This window comes from Oryctolagus cuniculus, chromosome 8 (genome assembly GCF_051225735.1).
Source record: "Oryctolagus cuniculus isolate XC-2025 breed Fujian yellow rabbit chromosome 8, ASM5122573v1, whole genome shotgun sequence".
Lineage (NCBI taxonomy): Eukaryota > Metazoa > Chordata > Mammalia > Lagomorpha > Leporidae > Oryctolagus > Oryctolagus cuniculus.
Genome location: NC_142874.1, coordinates 23,438,883 through 23,447,768, shown reverse-complemented (window position 1 = coordinate 23,447,768; position 8,886 = coordinate 23,438,883). Strand labels below are relative to the sequence as shown.

At 41.4% G+C, this 8,886-nt stretch overlaps 1 long non-coding RNA gene across 2 annotated transcripts in view; it reads left to right on the top strand.

Annotated features, from left to right (window-relative positions):
* Window positions 1–1,783: 1,783 nt before the first annotated feature.
* LOC149124919 (uncharacterized) overlaps window positions 1,784–8,886 on the top strand; it is a 50,376-nt gene continuing 43,273 nt past the window's right edge. The window contains exons 1-2 of one of the 2 annotated variants that reach the window (XR_016212524.1): window positions 1,784–1,855; window positions 2,362–2,508. This is a non-coding gene — a long non-coding RNA (uncharacterized LOC149124919). Of the gene's footprint in view, window positions 1,856–2,240; window positions 2,509–8,886 lie in introns of those variants that run through there. The other variant, XR_016212523.1, reaches the window with a different exon arrangement.

Here is an 8,886-nt window from a genome sequence, read left to right as displayed (position 1 = left end):
GAATACATGTGTTGGGCCAGGCATTGTGGTGTAGCTGGTAAAGCCGCCACCTGTGCATCCCATATGGGCACGGGTTCAAGTCCTGGTTGCTCCACTTCCAATCCAGTTCCCTGCTAATGTACCTGGGAATCAGCAGAGGATGACCGTAGTAGTTGGGCCCCTGCACCTCCATGGGAGAACGGAACACATGGGATCCATTGAAAGATCTTTCAACCCATAGCATTTTTCCCTCTGGGGCCTCCAAATTGCTGGAAGAAGCTCCTGGACATTGGCTTCAGAATGGCCCAGCTCTGGAGGTTAAGGCCATTTAGGGAGTGAGCCAGCAGGTGGAGGATTCTCTCTCTCTCTCATTCTCCCTCTCCCTAGCTATCTTTTAACTAAAGAAATATTTAGAAAACAAACCAAATAGAAGTACATGTTCTGAAGTCCCAATTTCCAATGTGACTGTTTTGGGCCTTTAAAGGTCAATGAGGTCATACAGGTGGAGCTCTAATCCAATGGAATTAAGGTCCTTTAAGAACAGGAAGAGAAACCAGAGAGGGTATGTCTGGCATCTCTTGGTCTCTCCATTCACACACAGAGAATCATCTGTGAAGACGCTAGGAGAAGGTGCTGTCTTCATCAAACCAGGAGAACGTGTTTCACCACCAACCCTTGAGCTTAGACTTGTTCCCTCCAGAATTGTGAGAAAGTACATTTCTGTTGGTTAAGCCACATAGGCTGAGTATTTGGTTAAGGCAAATAAAACAGAATATTGAATTGTTTATGATAAAATCTTTTAAAAAGTTACATGATAATAGGTGCCAACTTCATCTGAGAAGACTATTCCCTTCCCAACTTAGAACTAACAATGTTAATAATGGTTAAATTTTAGAGGCATTTCTTTTAAAAATCAAGATTTGGAGGAGTGACATTTAATCTAGCACTTGAGATACCAATTGAGACATCTGCTTCCTAGGGTGCCTAGATTCGAGTCCTAACTCCATTCCCAAGTCCTGCTTCCTGCTAATTCAGACACCAGAAAGCAATAATGATGGCTCAAATAGTTGGGTCCCTACCACACACATGGGAGATCTAGATTGAGCTCCAAGCTCCTGGCTTTGGCCTCATGCCTGGCCTATTCCCGACCATTGTGTGTATTTGGGCAGTGAGCTAGTAAATGAGAGCTCTCTCTCTTTCTCTCTCACCTATCTTTCTATATCTCTCTACCTCTCAAGATAATTAATATCTTATTTTAAAAGGATAAAATCCAAAAGAGGGAATTTTTATTATCATTTTTAATCAAGACATCACTGGGTTTAATAGCCAGTAAATAGTTTGAATGTCTTGGAGATTTAAGGAAGTGTTCCGAGTTTAGGGTTAGGTTATAAAAAACATTGAGAGTACAAACTGATAGAAAATATGTTAAATACAAACAAAGAAACAAGGTACATAGCAACAAATTTGACAGACCTTTGGCAACACTATTATGGATAAAATTGCATAAACTTTATTTTTTAAAAACACTAAGCAATACTTAAATTAGTGGGATGTATCCCATGTTCTTGGATAGAAATGCCAAATATCAGATGGGTCAGTTTTCTAGTTGATCAATAGATCAATGCAATGCCAATTTAAATGTTGCACAACAGTAATTCCTTTTTAGACAATTTAACAAGTTGACTGTAAAATCTATATGGAAAGAGCGAAAGTCTAAAGGGTAACAAGCTTTATTGCATGTATCAGTGGTTCTCAAAACACTGTTTCTTTAAACCACTTCCACTAAAAGGCTTTTTAAGTGCACATTACTATCACTTGGGGAGGTGAGGTGCTAAGCCCGGATTTCTGGACATCAACCACCAAGGTTTCTGATTTAGTAAGTCTGTGAGGGGGCCCAGGAATTTGCGTTTCTAACAAGTCCCCAGGTTCAGTTGGTGCTGTAGGCGGGGAGACCACCCTTTCTGGAGCAAATGACTTGTGTACGCGCCCTGACATGGTCTTCTTTCTAGACCTTCCAACAAGGTTGCATAAAGATGAAACCCTGTGGCCGGGGCCGGGGCTCAATAGGCTAATCCTCCGCCTTGCGATGCTGGCACAAGGGGTTCTAGTCCCGGTCGGGGCGCCAGATTCTGTTCCGGGTGCCCCTCTTCCAGGCCAGCTCTCTGCTGTGGCCCGGGAGTGCAGTGGAGGATGGCCCAGGTGCTTGGGCCCTGCACCCCATGGGAGACCAGGAGAAGCACCTGGCTCCTGCCTTCGATCAGCACGGTGCGCCGGCCACAGCACACTGGCCGTGGCGGCCATTGGAGGGTGAACCATTAGATTTGCAGGAAAGACACGTGGGTTCCTGTGTCTGATGTGCCGGTTCTTTACAATGAACGTTAGGCTCCTAGTGTCCTCCCATCTGACAAAATGCATGGGATCAGATGACCTTCATGCTCTAGCACTCCTGGCATCTTTATCAGCAAAACGGGAGGTTCCATGGTGAGATGGAGTTTGACTATGAACACACAACATATGCTCCGAAACAAGGTGAGTTAGTATTGCCCATTTCTGTCTCTTTCTAGTTCAGTGAGAACTGATTTGTTCAGAATTATGTAATGTGTTCTATTGGGAATGTTAGGTCCAATAAAAAGATGAGAAGTTTCTAGAAATGCCATGGTTTGCCGAAATGAAAATGACTTTCTGTTGAAGTTTTGGGAAATAAAGGTGTTTCCTATCCAGTATTTGGGACAGCTGGCACACACAGAGGAAAGCACCTGAGCACTCTCACGCCTCTCCTTCCTCACTGACAGCATTAGGATTCCGCACTGCTCCCAGCCCAGGCTCACTCCCCAGCCTGACAGCAGGCTTTGCTCCTGCTTTCTCGGCAGAATCGCCCTCCCTCGGGACGATTTTCCCCTCTCTGAGCTACATCTCAATCAGTAGACGATTCACCGAGGAGACGGAGTTTGAATTCTGGCTTCATCTAGTCACACTCAATTGAACACAGAGGCCTGTGATCATTAAAGACCCCTGCTTTCTCCTGACAGTTTCATGGACGCCATCCAGAGGCACTCAGTGTGTGAATTTCACATCCCCTTGAAATTGGAGCTGCACACCAGCTCTGCTGTGACCTTTTCCTGTCGGCTTTTTTTCCTCCTCTGCAGTTTTTTTTTTTTTTTTTTTTTAACAGGCAGAGTTAGACAGTGAGAGAGAGACAGAGAGAGAAAGGTCTTCCTTTGCCGTTGGTTCACCCTCCAATGGCCGCCGCTGCAGCCGGCGCACCGCGCTGATCCGATGGCAGGAGCCAGGATCCAGGTGCTTTTTCCTGGTCTCCCATGGGGTGCAGGGCCCAAGCACCTGGGCCATCCTCCACTGCACTCCCTGGCCACAGCAGAGGGCTGGCCTGGAAGAGGGGCAACCGGGACAGAATCCGGCGCCCCGACCGGGACTAGAACCCGGTGTGCCGGCGCCGCAAGGTGGAGGATTAGCCTATTGAGCCACGGCGCCGGCCTCCTCCTCTGCAGTTTGAAAGGTATAGGCACATCAGAAAAATTTCACTAAGGACGATCACATAACAAAATGTGATAGAAAGGTCATCACATCCAGCAGACATTAATTTAGTTCAGATAAGGAGCTCTGCTCTATATTATTAAATATTTGGGGTGTAGAGACTATGGTTACTGCTATATATATATTTTTTTTTTGGAGTGAGTTAAGTAGATGGATCACTTGACTGTTCCAACTGTTTAATTCTTATTCAGGAAAATGTGAATTTGGATTTTTTGGGTTTGTTTTCATTTTTGCTTTTTGAGGGCACAGAGAATCAGCTTAATCCATATATTATATGGCTATTCCGAATTGATTTCAAACTGTGACTCAACTACCTATTTCAAATTGCATGTTTCTATCATTTTATGGCTCATGGCTTTGACTATCTTGTGACTGTTAGACATTGATCATTCCTACATTAATACCCAGTGATGCAGTTTGTTACTACAACTATTCCTTTAATGAATTCTTCTGGTCCTAGAGTCTTACTGTGTAAGGAGGGGCACTGTGGTGCAGAGGGTTAAGGTGCAGTTTGGTGATCCACATTCACTCTCAGAGTGTGGGTTCGAGTCCCGGATGCTCCACTTCCAATCCAGCTTCCTGCTAATATGCCCTGGAAGGCAGCAGCAGATGGCCCTGCTAGCCATGTAGGAGACTTGGAAGGACTGCTTGAGTCTTGGTTCAGCCTGGTCCCAGCCTCATCCAAGCCTGGCTGTTGCAGCCATTTGGCAAGTGAACCAGCAGATAGAAAATCTGTCGCTTTGCCTTTCAAATAAATAAATATGTCAAAAAGAAAAAAAATATTAGTGTATAAGCAAGACAGCAACTTGCTAAACATAGAGTTGCATTTTATAAAGTTTTGTGTCTTGAGAGACTGCAAAACTCTATTTATAGTGATTGTTTTCCAGGCCACTGAGATACAGATGAGGAAAGGATATGCCTGTCCTGTGTGTGGCTAGAAGGATATTTAAGAGAAGGCAGAGGGCTGAAGACCTTGGGCTTCCCTAATTCAGCATTTAATATTCCTTTTATAATATCGTTCCCTGCCTAGATGGGGGAAGTGAGTACATTGATTTGCATACAGGCTTACCCAGCTGAGAGGAAAGAAAGAAAAAGGAGATTTGCTTTACTTTTTTAAATTTTGGCTCCCACACATGAGGGAGACCAAGCGATATTTGTCTTTCTGTGTCTGAGTTATTCCACTCAGTATGAGATCCTCTAGTTGCAAATGAAAGAATTATATTCTTTTTTATGGCTGAATAATATTCCCCCGAAAAGGAAGAAATGCCATCTGTATCAATATTGCTGAAAGTATAGTTTTGTCAAGCTTTGTTTTATGTGTTTGTGAAACCAATGATTTAAAATGATATACTAAAATAGTCTTAATGATCTGCGATTATTTTCAATTTGACTATATATGAGTGAGATGGACATCGTTTCATTTGAATGTTGTTTATGGATAGCCCTTTCTTATATTCCTATGGAGCTATGGTTTTTCACCTCTTGAAATCCTTATTGAAGTTTTACCTGTTGAACTATTTAGTCGAGTACTAACTTGTTGACTATAATGTAAATTAAAAATATGCTATCACACAAATTTAAAGAAAGCAAGAAAGAGGGAGGAAAGGAGTTATCATTGTATTCTTAGACTTGTACCTATGGGCTACTTTGATTCTGTTCTCTTTGTTTTAATATAACATTAACATGAGAATTGATGAAAATTGTACTGTAGTAACTATCATGCATTTGTTGTGTCCTGAACATTTAGTCTAGTAATAAATTCCTTAAAAATAAAAAAATAATAAAGTGATCATGATGGCAAAACAGAAAAAAAAAAAAAAAGAAAAGGAAGAAGAGGCACAGCCTTCCTGGCTCCAAACCATCCCTCCACTACAGGACACTTGCTATAGGCAAAATTGGTAAGAGAATGAGTGGCTTAACATTCTGTGTGAATTTTGTCAAGATAGCCATTTTGGGGCTAAATTTCCCTTCTGTAAGTAATGTTTACCTTGTAGAAAGATTGTGAGATTCTATATTTGACAGGCAGAGTGGACAGTGAGAGAGAGACAGAGAGAAAGGTCTTCCTTTGCCGTTGGTTCACCCTCCAATGGCTGCCGCGGCCAGCGAACTGAGGCCGGCGCACCGCGCTGATCCGATGGCAGGAGCCAGGTACTTATCCTGGTCTCCCATGGGGTGCAGGGCCCAAGCACTTGGGCCATCCTCCACTGCACTCCCTGGTCACAGCAGAGAGCTGGCCTGGAAGAGGGGCAACCGGGACAGAATCCGGCGCCCCGACTGGGACTAGAACCCTGTGTGCCAGCGCCGCAAGGGGGAGGATTAGCCTAGTGAGCTGCAGCGCTGGCCTATATTTGAAACTCTTTGCAAGTAGTTATAATTGGCTTATACCTTGCCAAAGCGGTGGTATGTAAAATCCATACATTCTATGCAAGAAACTAAAGAATTATATAGAAAATATATTCCTACTTCTTTTTCCCAAAACCACTGATGTGGTTATATACACACACTGATATATGATACTGATACAGATTGAAAGTAAGTTACACATGAATATTAGAAAATATACTAAAATCTTTCACCTTTTACTAAAGATTTCCATGGAGAAAAAATGTTAAAGACTAACCACATATTTCATAGAATAACTAACAGAATTCTAGCAAAACCTTATAGAGATGTTAAAAATTCTATTTGTTGATAAGATAGTATTCTCTTAAAGTCCACCTACCATTTAAAGTAATACAAAGGAAACATTTAGTAAATAATAGCTATGCTAAGTGAAATAAGAAAATTTACATGTTATCTCTTATTTGTGGTAGCTAATATGTAGAATATAAAAATTGTGATGATGCCATTAGTTTTAAATATTGTTTCATTGAATCATACCATGACAGTATGTCCTACTCTATGAAGTACATGTCACAAAATGCTAAAAAAAAAAAAAAGCTATCGAACTTTAAAAAAATACATTTATAGAAATGAAAATAAGAAATAATACACACAGATACACAAATAGAGAAACTTGGAGAAAAAATAGTTCTAGTATGATGCTTTCAGAGACAGGTCCCTTAGGGAAAGAATATACTTAAGAACATTTCACAAAGTGGTGTAGGAATTGCATGAAGACAACTGACCCAGATCCATAAATTGAGTTGTAAATAAATTTTAGTTCTATTTTTAAGAGTACACTAAGAGGAGACTCCGTGATGGCACTAATGTGAGCCTGCTTCCCGGTGCCTCTACTGACAGCGTCAGAATCATCCGGGTGCAGATCAATATTATAGATTGCTGTTCCCTCCTCACAGTCCTCTCCATCCAAGTCTCCAAGACTGGAATACAGAAATCTGTATCTTTAACAAGTTTATCAGTTTCCCCAGGGTGAAAGCAGCTAGAGGTCACCCTGAATGAAAGACTCAAAGACAAGAGAGTGTAGCTAAAGGTAATGAGATGCAAACATGGCTTGTGCCCTGCAGACAGAAAGCAGGCTGAGTGTGTGATAAATCACTGCTCTGTCATGACCTTCAGAACGTCCTCTCCACATGGATAATGTCAGTCCTTGAGCCCTATTCTTTTGTGTGCATGGTGTTAGGCTTTTCTTGTGCCTTGAAAGCATAGGCTGTTATCCCTGGGAGTGCTGTTTACACTGAGACATAAATATGACACTTTATTGATTAGCAGGAAAATTAGTTGCACTGAAAGAAAAGTGGTACTAGTAATAATGTCTACTACTCGTATGGCATTTTTCAGTTTACAAACAGGCTTTTCAAACCTTATGAATTGATGCTGACAGCAATACTATGAGATGAAAGAAGTACCGTTAGCTCACTCTGTGGTTGTGGAACTTGGACTCAACTTCCATCACTTTTGTTATTGCAGAAATAAGATAGGTGTCCCTAAGCCATTTGTTATAAACAGAGAAAATTATTTTGGCTGAATGCAAATGCAAATGGATCCAATAATCTCTTTTAAATAAGAAAAAGCATATAACTGCATCATGACTGAAGACTCACTACACTAAATTAAAAACATATAAAATAAGTGGATTCTGCAGCTTCAGCCAATTCAAGTGTTTTAGTCCTTTAGAAATAAACCCAGATGAAAAGATGTATGCATTTATACCGAGCACCAAAGTACTCAGATTTAATCCAAATAGGAAACAGTGTATGATACGTTGTTAAAGACTGAAAATAGACTGGTGATTGATTAGGAGAGAGACATGCTGATTTTGACCAGCATGGAGGAACTGCAATCCCAAGGGGGAGCTGGAGAGAAGTGTGCAGTTGAGAGACACTGTGGAGCTGCATGGACAACACAAGCACACAGCAGTGAGAGGAGACACCACCCGTGATCATTGCAGCTGGGGACCGCAGGAGCAGCCAACTTCTGAGAGTAAGCACATGCCTCTGGATATCCACTCTGCTAAGCCCCAGGGGCATGGTTCAGAGATAAAAACATCACTGGAGAAAACCAACAACGTTTCCACAAATGCCTAAACATAAACAGAGAACTACACAAAGGAAGAGAGTGTGACTACCAAAAAGGAACACAACAACACTTCACTATTAGAATGTGAAGGTGAAGAGATGGATGCAATGCCTGAAATGGAATTCAAAACACTAATCATGAGATTATGCAGAAACACAAAGAAACCAATTCATGAATTAAATAAATCTATACATGAGGCTGGTGCTGTGGCGTAGCCGGTAAAACCAACACCTGCCATGCCTGCATTCCATGTAGATGCTGGTTCAAGTCCCACTTCTGATCCAGTTCCCTTTCTAGGAAAGCAGTGGAAGGTGGTCCAATTCCTTGGGCATCTGCACTCAAGTGGGAGACCTGGAAGACACTCCTGGCTCCTGGCCCTAGCCATTGTGGCTATTTGAGGAGTGAACCAGTGGATAGAAGATTTGTCTCTCTCTCTGCCTCTGCATCTCTGTAACTCTGCCTTTCAAATAAATAATCTTTTTTTTAAAAAGAAGCCCATACATGATATGTATGATAAATTTTGCCCAGAGATAGAGATATTAAAGAGAGATCAAACTGAAATATTAGAAATGAAGAATTCAATATAACAAGCTAAAAATACAACGGAAAGTCTCAAAACAGACTTGGTTATACAGAAGAATGTCTGAGCTTTCAAATACTTGAAAATATCTCAAACAAAAACAAAAATGAAGAAAAATTTAGAAATATTGAAAATAATGTTTGAGACTATAGGATACTGTACAAATGACCAAACATACAGGTTTTATGAGTTCCTGAAGGTATGGAAAGAGAGAACAGATTACAAGGACTATTTAGGGAAACAATGGAAGAAAACTTCCCTAATTTGAAGAAAGAAAGAGACATCCAAATACAGGT